Source organism: Mya arenaria, chromosome 13 (assembly GCF_026914265.1).
Source record: "Mya arenaria isolate MELC-2E11 chromosome 13, ASM2691426v1".
Taxonomy (NCBI): domain Eukaryota; kingdom Metazoa; phylum Mollusca; class Bivalvia; order Myida; family Myidae; genus Mya; species Mya arenaria.
The window spans coordinates 29,461,039-29,478,816 of NC_069134.1; positions in this window are offsets into that span (position 1 = coordinate 29,461,039).

A 17,778-nucleotide genomic window follows, 5' to 3' on the forward strand; every position below is an offset into this window, starting at 1 on the left:
GAAAATTATCGATGTAAGTACATGCCTATGAATTAAGAAAAAATGTTTGTTTATATTTAACATATCTAATAAGTCTAATAAGTTTTTTATCTACATGTTTATAGCAACCACTGCCTCCGCACTGTGATAATAATATAGTATTAATATATATTGTTTGTATTATATAGTTTAGTGTTTTTACTGTAAATTTTGTAACTATGAACTTGTATTTGACCGCTGATATATCAATTGTCATGATATGTGTATGGCCGTTCGTGTAAGGTAGATTTATCGCAAACTTTTAACAGGGTGTTTTGTGAAAACTGTTTAAACCGCGTTTCCGCAAAACAGCCTACCCCCAAAGTGGGATGAACCAACACGAGCGGCCATGGAGGCCTTTGGAGGGTACTTATAATCTTGACTGTCTTGGTTGAACGCTATTGAATTATATTTCCTTTCGATTACAGTTACCCAATAAACTTTTTGTGTATTTCGAACAGAATATCATGCAGAAAAACACATTTAATTAAGATTTTAAGCATTGGCCTTTTTCTATAATAAGACAATACAATAAGTTGTTGAAATAAATCAGTAGTATTCAAAAGAATAGAATGAGTATTACTCAAAATAATTCACCAAGACAGTCAAGATAACAAGACTCGTTTCATACCAATCTTATCTTGATTGTCGGGAGTATTTGTATTAAACAAAATTTTGAAAATCTGTGTAAATACTGGACTTATTGAAATGCATCCTGTCTTTTAAGTGTAATCTACATCCGGCTTGATTAATTCATATGCACGTGTTTCTATGTAGAGTACATTAGTGGACACGTATGATAGTGCTCTGTATACTACTACTTATTTTCTTTATACGTTTCTGAAGACAAATTACACTTTTGACAAGCGCCTCCCTCTTCTGGACCGAAATATGTTTTGTTTAAATGTTGATAGGAGGTAGGCTTCTTCCCTAACAACATTTTGGCTGTCTTTATTTCGAGTATTTTTCATATCTCTGATATGGAAATTTAAAAAACCTAGCTTGGACAATATTATAAGTTGGGTTGGGGAAGTGGGTGGGGTAAGCTCCCACACTAAAGTCTCAGCTGGAAGCTCCCATCGATGAGACCTGAATGTTTTATTTGTTATTATTAAAATGTTGGTTAGTTTGAGTTCTCATAAAAGTTGGTATCCCTATTATATTTAATACTATTGATTAACCATATCTTGGTATTTTCTATGAAATGTGCTTGTGCTTGCTGTGTATCTTTAATGCATGTTTGTTACTGTTTTAAAACACGTTCACAAACAAATGCCTTAACTCATCATGAACTCATTTTCCTAAATTATTCGCACAGCTCCATTTCTTATTTTGATGCTCTGCACACCCAGACACCTTGCAGCATTGTTCATGTAAGCGTGCGTGCGTACGAACCTGCGTGCGTGCGTGCGTGCGTGTGTGTTCATGCGTGCGTGCGTGTGCGTGCGTGCGCGCGCGTGCGTGCGTGCGTGCGTGCGTGCGTGTATGTGTACACGTTTATTTTGACTAACATATTGACTATTCAGAATGAATTAATATTCTACATACAAATGTATGAAAGTTACTTGCATGTCATCTCAATAATTCAAATGTGCGTAATTTGCTTTGTGTAAACATATTGTCCATGTTAGAATCATTGAAAATTATTAATGCGTAAAATCTCTGTACATGAGTAGCACATTTTTCGATTGTCGACGGGTGTTTGTCTTATATGTTATTAAAATGTAGGAGAAATTCAGTCAACAATAATATAATCATAATCTTTATTACATGCTTACCTGTCATTGTTTTCAGGTTCTCCGATTAAACAAATAGTCCACAAAACGCAAACTGGCGCGTGTTTACAAACTATATCAATCATATAAGGAATCCAGGGATAGTCAGATTTTATCAAATAAAAGCAGAGGATATGGGCATAAAGGGCCCGAATATCAGGGGATATCAAGTTTCCCGCTCAAATCATACGGTTTGATGCAAAAAATGTCCACGCTTTGATATGTATGCAGCGGTTTGTCGTCTGCTTCGCTTTCCCCTTATCAAATACTATTTGCAAAATGGGCTTTAAATTCTATTTTATTATGTTACGCATATAAATATAGCTTGCATTAAAATGTCTTTCAAAATCAATTAGTATTTAACATATTGTTTTTTTTTACTTGTTAAAAATCAGTCAAACAAACCTTAGCTCAAAGTAAAAAGTTCAAGGTTACTTTCTGAACTCATTGTGCAAACTACCGCAGGAAGTCGAAGGGAACGAAACCGACAAAATATAGGCTTATATTTGATAAGGTGTTGAGGTAAATGGCTTTACATATTCAAAAATAATGAATATTCACTTTTGGGGTTTGTGATCCGCTACAGGGTCGGAGGATCACTACGTGTTCTGGGTAATAAGTGTTCTGGGTAACCTATGCCTCAAATGCAATTTTTATTTTTAAGTTTAAAATGTGATTAAGTTCTTTTTTGCAATATGATTGTTTCCGTAACATAATTATATCAAATCTTGCAAACACATAGACTCACTAACTTGCGTCTTAGATTACAGCTACAGGGTGCGCCATGCACTTCAAGCTTAAGAGGCACAACTTCAGTTTTAACCAGTAAAACGTGTGTTTGGTACAGAGTGTTATTCCCTATGACCATCTCAAGGGAGGGCCTGGTTGGCACCGACGACTGTCCGGCCATAAAGGTAAACATCTCAAATGAGTGCCTGGTTGGCACCGGCGACTGTCCGGCCATACAGGTAAACATCTCAAATGAGTGCCTGGTTGGCACCGACGACTGTCCCGTCATACAGGTAAACATCTCAAATGAAGGTAAACATCTCAAATGAGTGCCTGGTTGGCACCAACGACTTCCCGGTCATACAGGTAAACATCTCAAATGAGTGCCTGGTTGGCACCGACGACTGTCCCGTCATAAAGGTAAACATCTCAAATGAGTGCCTGGTTGGCACCGACGACTGTCCGGTCATAAAGGTAAACATCTCAAGGGAGGGCCTGGTTGGCACCGGCGACTGTCCCGTCATAAAGGTAAACATCTCAAATGAGCGCCTGGTTGGCACCGGACGCAAGGCCCTCCCTTGAGATGTTTACCTTTATGACCGGACAGTCGTCGGTGCCAACCAGGCACTCATTTAAGATGTTTACCTTTATGACGGGACAGTCGTCGGTGCCAACCAGGCACTCATTTGAGATGTTTACCTCTATGACGGGACAGTCGCCGTAGCCAACCAGGCACTCATTTGAGATGTTTACTTTTATGACGAAACAGTCGCCGGTGCCAACCAGGCACTCATTTGAGATGTTTACCTTTATGGCCGGACAGTCGCCGGTGCCAACCAGGCACTCATTTGAGATGTTTACCTTTATGACGGGACAGTCGCCGGTGCCAACCAGGCACTCATTTGAGATGTTTACCTTTATGACGGGACAGTCGTCGGTGCCAACCAGGCACTCATTTGAGATGTTTACCTTTATGACGGGACAGTCGCCGGTGCCAACCAGGCACTCATTTGAGATGTTTACCTTTATGGCCGGACAGTCGCCGGTGCCAACCAGGCACTCATTTGAGATGTTTACCTTTATGACGGGACAGTCGCCGGTGCCAACCAGGCGCTCATTTGAGATGTTTACCTTTATGACGGGACAGTCGCCGGTGCCAACCAGGCGCTCATTTGAGATGTTTACCTTTATGACGGGACAGTCGCCGGTGCCAACCAGGCCCTCCCTTGAGATGTTTACCTTTATGACCGGACAGTCGTCGGTGCCAACCAGGCACTCATTTAAGATGTTTACCTTTATGACGGGACAGTCGTCGGTGCCAACCAGGCACTCATTTGAGATGTTTACCTGTATGACCGGGAAGTCGTTGGTGCCAACCAGGCACTCATTTGAGATGTTTACCTTCATTTGAGATGTTTACCTGTATGACGGGACAGTCGTCGGTGCCAACCAGGCACTCATTTGAGATGTTTACCTGTATGGCCGGACAGTCGCCGGTGCCAACCAGGCACTCATTTGAGATGTTTACCTTTATGGCCGGACAGTCGTCGGTGCCAACCAGGCCCTCCCTTGAGATGGTCATAGGGAATAACACTCTGTACCAAACACACGTTTTACTGGTTAAAACTGAAGTTGTGCCTCTTAAGCTTGAAGTGCATGGCGCACCCTGTAGCTGTAATCTAAGACGCAAGTTAGTGAGTCTATGTGTTTGCAAGATTTGATATAATTATGTTACGGAAACAATCATATTGCAAAAAAAAAAACTTAATCACATTTTAAACTTAAAAATAAAAATTGCATTTGAGGCATAGGTTACCCAGAACACTTATTACCCAGAACACGTAGTGATCCTCCGACCCTGTAGCGGATCACAAACCCCAAAAGTGAATATTCATTATTTTTGAATATGTAAAGCCATTTACCTCAACACCTTATCAAATATAAGCCTATATTTTGTCGGTTTCGTTCCCTTCGACTTCCTGCGGTAGTTTGCACAATGAATTCAGAAAGTAACCTTGAACTTTTTACTTTGAGCTAAGGTTTGTTTGACTGATTTTTAACAAGTAAAAAAAACAATATGTTAAATACTAATTGATTTTGAAAGACATTTTAATGCAAGCTATATTTATATGCGTAACATAATAAAATAGAATTTAAAGCCCATTTTGCAAATAGTATTTGATAAGGGGAAAGCGAAGCAGACGACAAACCGCTGCATACATATCAAAGCGTGGACATTTTTTGCATCAAACCGTATGATTTGAGCGGGAAACTTGATATCCCCTGATATTCGGGCCCTTTATGCCCATATCCTCTGCTTTTATTTGATAAAATCTGACTATCCCTGGATTCCTTATATGATTGATATAGTTTGTAAACACGCGCCAGTTTGCGTTTTGTGGACTATTTGTTTAATCGGAGAACCTGAAAACAATGACAGGTAAGCATGTAATAAAGATTATGATTATATTATTGTTGACTGAATTTCTCCTACATTTTAATAACATATAAGACAAACACCCGTCGACAATCGAAAAATGTGCTACTCATGTACAGAGATTTTACGCATTAATAATTTTCAATGATTCTAACATGGACAATATGTTTACACAAAGCAAATTACGCACATTTGAATTATTGAGATGACATGCAAGTAACTTTCATACATTTGTATGTAGAATATTAATTCATTCTGAATAGTCAATATGTTAGTCAAAATAAACGTGTACACATACACGCACGCACGCACGCACGCACACACACACACGCACGCACGCATGAACACACACACGCACGCACGCACGCAGGTTCGTACGCACGCACGCTTACATGAACAATGCTGCAAGGTGTCTGGGTGTGCAGAGCATCAAAATAAGAAATGGAGCTGTGCGAATAATTTAGGGAAATGAGTTCCTGATAATATTGTCCAAGCTGTTTTTTTTAAATTTCCATATCAGAGATATGAAAAATTCTCGAAATAAAGACAGCCAAAATCTTGTTAGGGAAGGAGCCTACCTAAACAATACATATTTCGGTTCAGAATAGGGAGGCGCTTGTCAAATGTGTCATATGTCTTTAGAAACGAATATTAAAGAATATTTTTTTAAATAAAGTAGTAGTATAAAGAGCACTATCATTCGTGTCCACTAATGTACTCTACATAGAAAAACGTGCATAGGAATTAATCCAGCCGGATGTAGATTACATCTAATAGACAGGAAGCATTTCAATTAGTCCAGTATTTACACAGATTTTTAAAATTTTGTTTAATACAAATACTCCTGAAAATCACGATAAGATTGATGTGAAACGAGTAAAAATAATACCACAAAACAAATATCTTATTATCTTGACTGTCTTCGTGAAATGTTTTGAGTAAAAGCCTTCGATTGCACGTACACAATTAAATAATTGAGATTTCTTATGTTAAATACTACACATTTATTTTAAACTTATTACTAATGACATATTGGTTGTATTTCAAATTTATATTAAGACTAAATTGTCGAATCTCGACTGAATGGTAAACCAGTGCCAATAAGAGTGTAACTGCTATGACAGAGACCAAAACTGCGATGATTCAAGGGATATCGAGCAATAAAAAGCAGTGCTAATAAAAACATATATTCAACAGATTTATGAAGTACCTAAAACCATTGTCCTCCTTTTTTTCATTGAAACATCTTTGGTGAAACCAAGCTATTTACAAAGATATACTAGTAGATGATATTTTTGTAGTCAAAATAATGTGGATTTGAAAAAAACAAAACAATGGGCCGATTTTCAGAACATTTTAAAGTTTACAACATGCTTAACGACATCCTTGTTAGTTTTTATACAAGCGCTATTTGGTGATGTGCTCACATATTTAAATAAAACAGTACAGCTGAAAAAGTTGTCTCAAATCGTGTAAGAAGTTCGTACTTCAGACATAAAATTAATCCATTAAACTCCCAGACAATATATATTTGAAAGTTAACAACGATGTCTTTAATCACGTTGTTAATTTTAAAGATGCACTCTCACTCCCACAATTAATAATATTGTTTTAATATTCCAAAAAGGATAAATAATTGTCGAAAACACTGTTTTTTATGAAGGTTACCTAGTTTAATTTAAAGGAAATGCGCATAAACACGGTATTTCTACCTCATGAGACTATAGTAGACCACAGTAGCATGTAGCATATAAGCTTTTTATTTATACTAAGATATGAAGCTATATCCTGCAATGTTTGTATAAATAAATATTTTGACACCAATATGCAATAATTTTGAACTGTACTATTATTATACGTTCTATGTCTATGTTTGAAAATATCATGAATATCTCCAGCCATGGGGGGAAATAAAGATGTTGAGTTGAGTTGAATCTTGTTACCAGTAATTAATATTTTCCATAAATGCTTTATTTAGTAAGTAGTTAAAGGTTTATCACTCAAAATGGATGTTTGTTATACATGTGAATGTATTGATGTTTGTTATACATGTGAATGTATTGATGTTTGTTGTACATGTGAATGTATTGATGTTTGTTGTGCATGTGAATGTATTGATGTTTGTTGTGCATGTGAATGTATTGATGTTTGTTGTACATGTAAATGTATTGATGTTTGTTGTGCATGTAAATGTATTGATGTTTGTTGTGCATGTGAATGTATTGATGTTTGTTGTACATGTGAATGTATTGATGTTTGTTGTGCATGTGAATGTATTGATGTTTGTTGTGCATGTGAATGTATTGATGTTTGTTGTGCATGTGAATGTATTGATGTTTGCTGTGCATGTGAATGTATTGATGTTTGTTGTACATGTGAATGTATTGATGTTTGTTGTGCATGTGAATGTATTGAAGTTTGTTGTGCATGTGAATGTATTGATGTTTGTTGTGCATGTGAATGTATTGATGTTTGTTATACATGTGAATGTATTGATTTTGATATTGATTGATTGTGTCAATTTAACAAAGTTCTGAATAATCGACCCATTATCTATAAACAATGTTTCATAGGACTAACTGGTATATGTGAAACGGAATCGTTTGGTGTCCAAATGAATGGAGTATGAATACATTCAGGGTCTTGATTGCACCACCCTACATCAAGCTCAGTAAAACTAGAAAGCATGATGCTGGGTGATGCATTAAATACCCTCATTATAGTTTTAAAGTAGTAAACTGCGGTTAAATTTGAATTTGGTTTACATAAAAGTAAATATTAAGCATGTATTCATGATTGTAGAATTTCTAGATTTAATTGTATATAAATTCCTATTTTTGTGTAATTTGGTGCAAAGAAAAGTAGAGACATTTCTTTAGAATGCAGAGTTAAAAATAAATGACAAATAAAGCCAAACCTTCAACCTTAAAAATCATGACGTACTTGCTGTGTGGGGATAGAAGAAGAAGAAAGTTTATTCAAAAGCAATTTACAACACACTACATATTTGAAATAGGCCAATATGACCCTTGATCAAATTAACATAATTCAATAGCTTATATATACATATATTTACATTAACACTTCATTCCTTAACGATTGTTGTTGTTTATCAATTTCACATTATATCTGTATAAAGTGCAATGGCATTTCACATCGAAATCGCGTGCGTTTGTTCGATACATCTGTCATGTCATTGGGCGCAATAATACTAATGGGCGGGGCATATTTACTCTTTTAATTATATCTTTTTCAATGAAATCGTAGTAAATTTATTTATTGGCAACATGCAAAACTGTAATCTGCAGTAAAGCAGTTAAAACAAAATAAGCAACGACAATTTGATTGATTTTAATGTAGATGATTTCATGATGGATGGAACAGCTGAAGAAATATTAAATTATAATGATGACGACTTATTTCTGAATTTGGAATTGGCATTTGGTAAAAATAAAGCATCTGACACAACATGAAATCGAGAAAATGAAACAATAACATATTGTAGTGCACCCAGCAACGTCCAAAAGAAAGAGCTCAGTTTAACACTAGGTCTTTTCGCGTCTTCTGGCTTTCCTTCCGCGAAAAGTCACGTTACCCACCGCCGCTGTCGTTTTCACAGAGTCGTTTCATCCTCATTCAATGTTTACTTCCAAAGAAATGACAATGGACTTGCTGATTTGTCCAACACCGTATTCCAACATGATTCATACACCAACTGATTCTTCAAAATAACGCTCAACAAGAAAATTGAATGGAATTTCTCTCCAATTTGAAAACTCGTGGTTTAACAAACGCTAGTATCGCGTATCATGCGAGATATAATGAGAACTTTGTAGGTGGCGATATTTTTGTTGTTTTCTTGTTATGTTAATTTTCCATAACGCAAGTTGTATATTTCTAGTTGTAATTCAGTTATAGTTCGTATTGATAATTTACTTGACCTTGACAATATAGAAAAAAAAAATATATATGTGTGTGTGCGTGCGTGCGTGCGTGCGTGCGTGCGCGCGTGTGTGTGCGCATTCATTGTTGTATAAAATTATGTTACGATACCTGTTCTAATTTACCCACCGTTGAGAACAAGGAGAGAAAACCCCCAGAGAAGATGCTCTTGAATAATCCATTTATTTTAGCAGAAATGAAGATTTAAATAAATGTAGATATAAGTTTTAAAATTCGACATGTTGCATTTTATTGGGGTATGGTATGCAATGGCGCAGTTCAAAATGGTACCATACCCCAATAAAATGCAACATGTCGAATTTTAATCCTTAGGTATGGCAGAGCATATTCATAAATAGGTTTATCTTTATCACAATGTTAACAACTGTATCTGTATGATTCAATATACTTTTCTAAGTACATCAACTTTGAAATTTTTCTCTGTTGTATACCTATTATAGGAATTACTTCCGCTTGTAAATTCAGTATACCAATCTGATAATAATAAAATGTTTATAACCTTAATGGTGAATAAAGTTTTTAATTTAACTGGTTAAATATCTTGGATAAGATTTCCTTGTGAATTGGAGAATATTTTTCTCATGAAATACATAAACAAAGTTAACTGTCAAACATACGGAATGTTGTGTCAGTTCGTGTACACATATATAATTTTAAAGTTTCCAGTGAACTCCTGTTTCGCTCATCGTTCTAAGACGATGAACCCAACATGTATTGATAACTACATTTCGGCGCACTTGTAGTATGTCGGTGTATACACTCGGAACTCCTCGGCCATTTAATTCAAAACAACCTCGGATGTATATCGACGGTTTACAATGTCAGAAATTGGCACACTTCAGCTACGTTGCAAGAAGATCGCTTAGTAATTTCTATTTAGCATTTAAACTAATCGACTAAACTCTTGGGAATCTTAATTATGTTTGCAAGAATACACTTCACTAGCAATCAATTTAAACATAGAACTACAATTACAAACCAATACACTACATTTAATTAATAATATAATTCAAAATTTCTACTTCTAATGATGTACCGGCAAACATCCGAGGTTGTTTTTTATAAATATGGCCGAGGAGTTCCGAATTCGGTGTATAATGTAAGTTTTGTGTCTCTCGTTCAGTGTTTTAACACGGTCATTGTGCCTTTTAACAGGGTGTTTGCTAAAATTTTCGACTACGGACATTGAAAGCATCGTCGACTCAAGAAACCACCGGCATTACTGTAGTATGAACGGCCATTAATATTAATGATTTAAATTGAGTATGAAAACAAAACAAATTAAAGGGGGAGACTCCCCCCCCCTAAAAAAACCCTCCCACAACCACCCCCAATCGCCCCTACACGACTCATGTAGCTTGCCCTTTTCAGAACTCTACCATGCCCTTTTCAAATCCTGAGTGGAGCACTGTTAGTTCCTGAGGTGAACCATGCTGGATAATAGCGTACATCGTTTTCTTTGTAACTTGGTCTCTTATCCTCATACGCTTTGTATATTGGTAAGTGAAAGTATCTTGACAATTAGCTTAGTTTGGCTTTTTCAAGGAAGAATGAATAATATAAATTTGCTATTCATTAAAATTACGATTCTGCTCAAGAATAAATTGAACACAGACATTGAAACGTGAATAAAAACAGAATTGTGCTCGTATTACATTGTCACATTCTATATCGAATTTATATGCGATACAATAAAACATTTTTTACTCATTTTAACATAGTTTCCGCAAGAGGGCGACACACAATTCGTCCAGGAACGTTAACACGGAGCGTTTGGTATTGGATCAAAATGGACAATTGCCAACCCATGTTAGACCTAGGGTCCACCTTCTTTCACATGACCGTATCTCCATTCGAGTTGGATTGTTCTTAAGCAACAAAAAGATGCAATCTAAACCAGCTGAGTTGCAAGCTCCGCCTCCTAATGATGCTGAGGCTGATGCCCCGCCCACTTACGAGGAATCGATGTCGATGATTCAAAGTAGTAGGTCTGAGGCAGAGAATGGCCCGCCTCTTTATGACCATTAGTATTAGAAAAAAATGGTTTCAATTTGTATAGTATAATTTAACCACAGTGGCAAGGCATTTCCCGTATGGTGTTTTCAACTACACGTGCAGTTATAAAGCATTTTTAAAGATATTTTGTTATTTTTGCACTGCAAATCAAATAATGTGTATGTAAAGGCATATTTACAAATGGTTGTGTGTTTTTATGGGACTTTTTTGCTTATTTTATGTTGGCAACAACTTTTTTTAAACCTTGTTGAAATTAAATTGTTTTATTTACATTAAGGAATTGGCAGAAACTGATTTGACCAGGATTTTCGTTTAAATACATCCTTTAAAGGCCTAGTTTAAGCCTTCTTTAAGCTCCACCCCCTATCCGTATATGCACAACTCCTGATTGATTTAATCTTAATTGCCTTGCACTTTCTATCAGATCTCAGATCTGAATGTCCTGCTGTGCAGTTCTGGAGGTTTTATTATAGAAATGGACAATACGTCTTGTCTTTCAGTTGTTGTTGTTTTTCAAATGATAATTATTTTATTATAACAATGCTTTAGAATAAGAATAAGAGCTATGTTATATATATAATAGCCCCTGATTTAACCAGAATGCTTCACAATTTGGATATAACAATGTTGACCATGCACTTAAAAGAGATTTAAATACATATGTTACATTACCATTTTAAAACTTATCACTCTAATTTGTTTATCATTTATTTCCAATCGGTTTTATTAATAAATACATTAGCTATGCATATTGTGTATGTATTAGTGAGACAATGAGATTATCTACTCGAAAAGTGTTAACCCTAAATGGCCCGAAGCCAATAAACAAATACACAGGAAATGGACCCTACTATGACACCAGAGCAATAAACAGGAGATGCACAACAGGGGAGTGTCTTGCCAATTAAACAGGCCTTTAAAGTTCAGGAAAAGCCACATTTAAATGAATGTATATGTAACTATGTGTGCAGCTTTTTAGAAAATGTATAACATTAAATTTAATTATGTACATTTTGAACGTTACCTCTTTATAATGTCTTACAAAATGTTGTTTTCAAAATAAATATGCAATTCAACGCTTTTTGAACATTAATTGTTTTGATTCTGGTAAGTTGTGTTTGTATTTGATATTGGTTTAAATCTGTAATGCATGACGTCATCACTTCGACATAGTAACCAACGGCCTTGACATAGTAACCAGCTTCTCTTGACAATGACTGACTGTGCACGAAATACTTCTTTGGTCAATGTATACAATACATAGCTGACCATTTCCACGCCATTGTTAACTTATCCGATTCCTAAATACGCTTGGCGTTTCATCAAATTGCTCCATTGGAAATCATGTTTAAATTTTGATCTCATTTAATTGTTGTATTGTTTGAAAAGGAATTATAAGTGACATAAATGAAGAAAACATTTATTAATAACGTAATTGCAATTTGAGTTTTGTTTTATAATTCAACTGTAATCGGAAGTGAATACTCATATTTTGCAATCTATCAATGCACAGAAAGCTTGTTTGTGGTTGTTTTTTTTTTTTTTATTAAACTCTTTACTAAACAACGTTTCAATAACATGGGGTCACAAGGCATGAGAAATTCACTTACTTCGGGTATCGTTTACCTCTAAGGGGATACACGAGAAATCTGTAGTCTGCCCGATTTTAATTTAAAGAATTTTAAAATATAACTTCACTGGCCAGGGAGATTTACTGAAACTTGTGATTCTCATTGAATTGGTTATACATTTTTTGTAATATGGATTACAAAAATAGTCAAACACTTTTTATACACTTTCAGTTTAAGAATCAAACACGAGCCACTCTTCGTGATTATGAAAAAGCGGTTCAATTACTTGTGCTGAGAGGGTAATATGGCTCTCGTACCTCGAAATGCGTAAATTGCATTTTTATTACTATTACTAATACTATTTAAAGTACATATTTTGCTATAGAATTACTATTCTTAAGACTAATGAGATCTAATAAAAAGTAAAACATGATTTCGAATCATTAATCCAATGAATGAAAAACACAGGCACAGGGCCAATTGTCAACAATTCAATTATAAACCCGACACGAGGGGCACCAAAAGAGGGACAAAACGCAAACCCCAAACAGTACTACTTCCTTTACCGTACAGTAATCGCTGCCACCATGCAAATCACATGACCATGGATTAAACTCACGTGATACATAGATAACGATTGTAAATTAACTTTGATATTAAAAGGTTTTTTTTGCGCAATTTAGATTTCATAAATTAAACTACCAAAAAAAGAGTGAAGATGAAACAATTAAAAACAGAATTCATATAGCTGAACTCCTGTTGTACTCGCTCTAGAATGCAGCTTTCTACATGTACTAGTATTCTGCTTGTCAGGGTATATCACTCCGTAGGTGATTGACATAAATGTAAAACCACAACTAACAGTACCGCGCCCTGGCAAAGTAAGTGAAACAAGAGATTTCTGGGTCTTGAAACTACTTTATATCCACAAAAGCGGACTCTCCATTCAGCATTTATCAATACTTACTGAATGGTAAACCGGTGTCAGTAACTGCTATGACAGGGACCCAAATCTGCGATGGTCCAAGGGATATGGACCAATCAAAAGTAATGCTAACAAAAAATATATTCAATAGATTTATGAAGTACCCAAAACCATTGTATCTCTTTTTTCATTGAAACAACTTTGGTGAAAACCAAAATATAGACGTTATTTTTGAAGTCAAAATATTGTGGATTTGAAAAAGAAAACAATGGGCCTATTTTTCTTTTTAAATTTAACAACGTGATTTACGACATCGTTGTTAACTTTTATACATAAGCTATTTGGTAATGTGTTCATAACTCATATATTTAAAAAAAAATGAGTTCAGCTGAAACACTTGTCTCACATCTTATCTTGTAAGAAATACGTACTTCAGATCACAAATATATCAACTAAACTTCCAGAGCAATATATATTTGAAAAAAGTTCACAACGTTGTCGTTAATCATGTTAACAAAGTTCTGAATAATCGACTCATTATCTATAAACAATGTTTCATAGGACTAACTGGTATATGTGAAACGGAATCGTTTGGTGTCCAAATGACTGTAGTATGAATACATTCAGGGTCTTGATTGCACCACCCGATCATCATGCTCAGTAAAGCTAGAAAGTATGATGCTGGGTGGTGCAATAAATACCCTCATTGTAGTAATAAAGGAGTAAACTGCCGTTCAATTATAATCTGGTATACATAAAAAAAATGTAAAGCATATATTCATGATTGTAGAATTTCTAGCTGTAATTGTGTACAAATTCCTATTTCTGTGTAATTTGATGCAAAGAAAAGTAGACACATTTCTTTAGAATACAGAGTTAAACTAATAAAGCCAAACCTTCAACCCCAAAAGGGCTGCACCACTTTTTGACGTTTTTAAGCTTGACGTGCATGCTGTAAGATTTCCTTGTGAATAGGAAAATATTTTTGCACGAAATACATAAACAATGTTAACTGTCAAACATAGGGAAGGTGGGGACAAGTCACGGTGGTGTCGTTTACACATAAAGATATAAGTTTAAAGCTTCCAGTGAACTCCTGTTGCGCCCATCGTTCTAAGGCGATGAACCCAACATGTTTTGATAACTACATTTCGGTGCACGTGTAGTATGTCGGTGTATACATTCGGAACTTCTCGGCCATTTTTATCGAAAACAACCTAGGATGTATATAGGTTTACAATGTCAGAAACTGGCACACTTTAACTACGATGCAAGTCGATCGCTTAGTAATTTCAATTTAGCAGTTAAACATATTGACTAAACTCTTTGGAATCTTAATTATGTTTGCACTAGAAATCAATTTAAACTTAGATCTACAAATACAAGCCAAAACACTACATTTAATTAATAATATAATTCAAAATTTTACGTACTACTTCTAATGGTGTACCGGCATACATCCGAGGTTGTTTTCGTTAAAAAAAGGCCGAGGTGTTCTGAATTCGGTTTATAATGTAAGTTTTGCGTCTCTCGTTCAGTGTTTTTAACACTATCCTTGTGCCTTTTAACAGGGTGTTTGCTTAAATGTTCGACTACGGACATTGAAAGCATCGGCGACTCAAGAAACCCACCCTCCAATGACGTTGGCAGTAACATTAAAGGCCGTTCATACAACAGTGATGCCGAAAGCTACTCCTGGGGTGAACCATACTGGACAATAGTGGGCATTGCTATCTTTGGAACTGTGTCTCTTATCCTCGTAGTCTATGCATATTGGCAAGTGAAAGTATCTTGACAATTAGCATAGTTTGTCTCTTTCAAGGAAGAATGAAGGGCATAATATAAATTTGCTATACATTAAAATTTCGGTAATGCTCTCGAATAAATTGAACACAGACATTGAAACGTGAATAAAAACAGAATTGTGCTCGTATTACATTGTCACATTCTATATCGAATTTATATGCGATACAATAAAACATTTTTTACTCATTTTAACATAGTTTCCGCAAGAGGGCGACACACAATTCGTCCAGGAACGTTCACACGGAGCGTTTGGTTTTGGATCAAAATGGACGATTGCCAATCTATGTTAGACCAAGGGTCCACCCACTTTCACCTGGCCGTACCTTCATTCGAGTTGGATTGTTATTTGGCAAGAAAAAGAGACAATCTAAACCAGCTGAGTTGCAAGCTCCGCCTCCATATAATGCTAAGGGTGTTGCCCCGCCCCCTTACGAGGAATCGATGTCTATGATTGAATGTAGTAGGCCTGAAGCAGAGGATAGCCCGCCTCTTTATGACCAAAAGTTTAAGAAAAATATGGTTTCAATTTTAATTTTTATTATTTTTAACCACAGTGGCCAAGCCCTTCCAATATCGTGTTAAAAACTACACGTGCAGTTATAAGGCATTTTAAAAGATATTTTGTTATTATTGCATTTCAAATTAACGGCAAAAAATAATGTGTATGTAAAGGCATATTGACAAATGGTTGTGTTTTGTTTATTGGACTTTTTTGCTTATTTTATGTTGGCAGCAACTTTTTCTAAACCTTATTAAAAATGAATTCTTTTATTTACAGGAATTAACACCAAACGACAATTGGCAGAAACTGATTTGAACAGGTTTTTCATTTAAATCCAAACCTTATGTAATACAATTTTTATTATTAATAGCGTTACAAACGTTTTTCCGCAAAAAAAGACCATTTCTCTGTAACAGTTATTCAATCATAATTAACGATAGAGCACTTATTTGAACTTTTGATGAAGTTTTATCATTATTTCAAGTCTTTTGTTCACATAACAAATGGAATAATTGTTATCGGTGCCTAACCATTTAAAGGCCTAGTTAAAGCCTTCTTTATCCCCCCCCCCCCTCCCCAGCACCCCACCCCCTCTTTCTGTGTATACACAACTTCTGTGTATTGATCTTAATCTTAATTGCCTCGCACTGTCTATCAGATCTCAGATCTAAGTGTCCTGCTGTGCAGTTCTGGAGGTTTTATTATGGAATTGGACAATAATCTTGTCTTTCAGTTGTTGTTGTTGATGTTTTTCAAATGATAATTATTTTATTATTACAATGCCTTAGAATAAGAATAAGAGTTATGGTATATAAAACTTATTACTCTTATTTGTTTATTATTTATTTCCAGTCGGTTTTACTAATAAATAAGCTATGCATATTGTATATGTATTCGTGAGAAAATGAGATTATCTACTCGAAAAGTGTCAACCCTAAATGGCCCGAAGCCAATAAACAAATACACAGGAAATGGACCCTACTATGACACAAGAGCAATAAACAGGAGATGCACAACAGGGGATTATCTTGCCAAGCAGGCCTTAAAGTTCAGGAAAAGCCACATTTAAATGAATGTAAATGTAACTATGTGTGCAGCTTTTTAGAAAATGTATAACATTAAATTTAATTATGTACATTTTGAACGTTACCTCTTTATAATGTCTTACAAAATGTTGTTTTCAAAATAAATATGCAATTCAACGCTTTTTGAACATTAATTGTTTTGATTCTGGTAAAGTGTGTTTGTAGTTGTTATTCGTTTAAATCTGTATGACGTCATCACTTCGACATAGTAACCAACAGCCTCGACAAAGTAACCATGACTGACTGCACGAAATACTTCTTAGGTCAATGTATACAATATATAGCTGACTATTTCCACGTCATTGTTAACTTATCCGATGCCTACGTAAATACGCTTAGCATTTCATCAAATTGTTCCATTGAAAATCGTGTTTATATGAGATTATCTCATTTAATTGTTGTATTATTTAAAAAGGAATTATAAGTGACATAAATGTCTGAAAAAAACAACCCTTATTGATAACGTGATTGCAATTTGTGTTTTGTTCTACAATTGAACTGTAATCGGACGTGAATGCTCATATTTGCACTCTGTCAAAGCACAGAAAGCTTGTTTGTGGTTTTACATTTTTTTTATCAAACTCTACTAAACAACCTTTCATGTGATACAACAATAACATGGAGTCACAAGGCATGAGAAATTCACTTACTTTGGGTATCGGTTACCTCAAAGGAGACATCTGAGAAAGAGAAATCTGTAGTCTGCTCGATTTTAATTTAAAGAAATAATAATAATAACTTCACTGGCCAGGAAGATTAACTTAAACTTATGATACCCATTGAATCAGGTATGCACTAGTAAGCATGTGCTTTAAAGCACGTGTCGTATAAACACTGTTTGTACAATGATCCTTTCTTTGTAATATTACAAAAATAGTCAAACACTTTCAGTTTAAGAATCAAAAACGAGCCACTCTTTGTGATTATAAAAAAGCGGTTACTTGTGCTGCG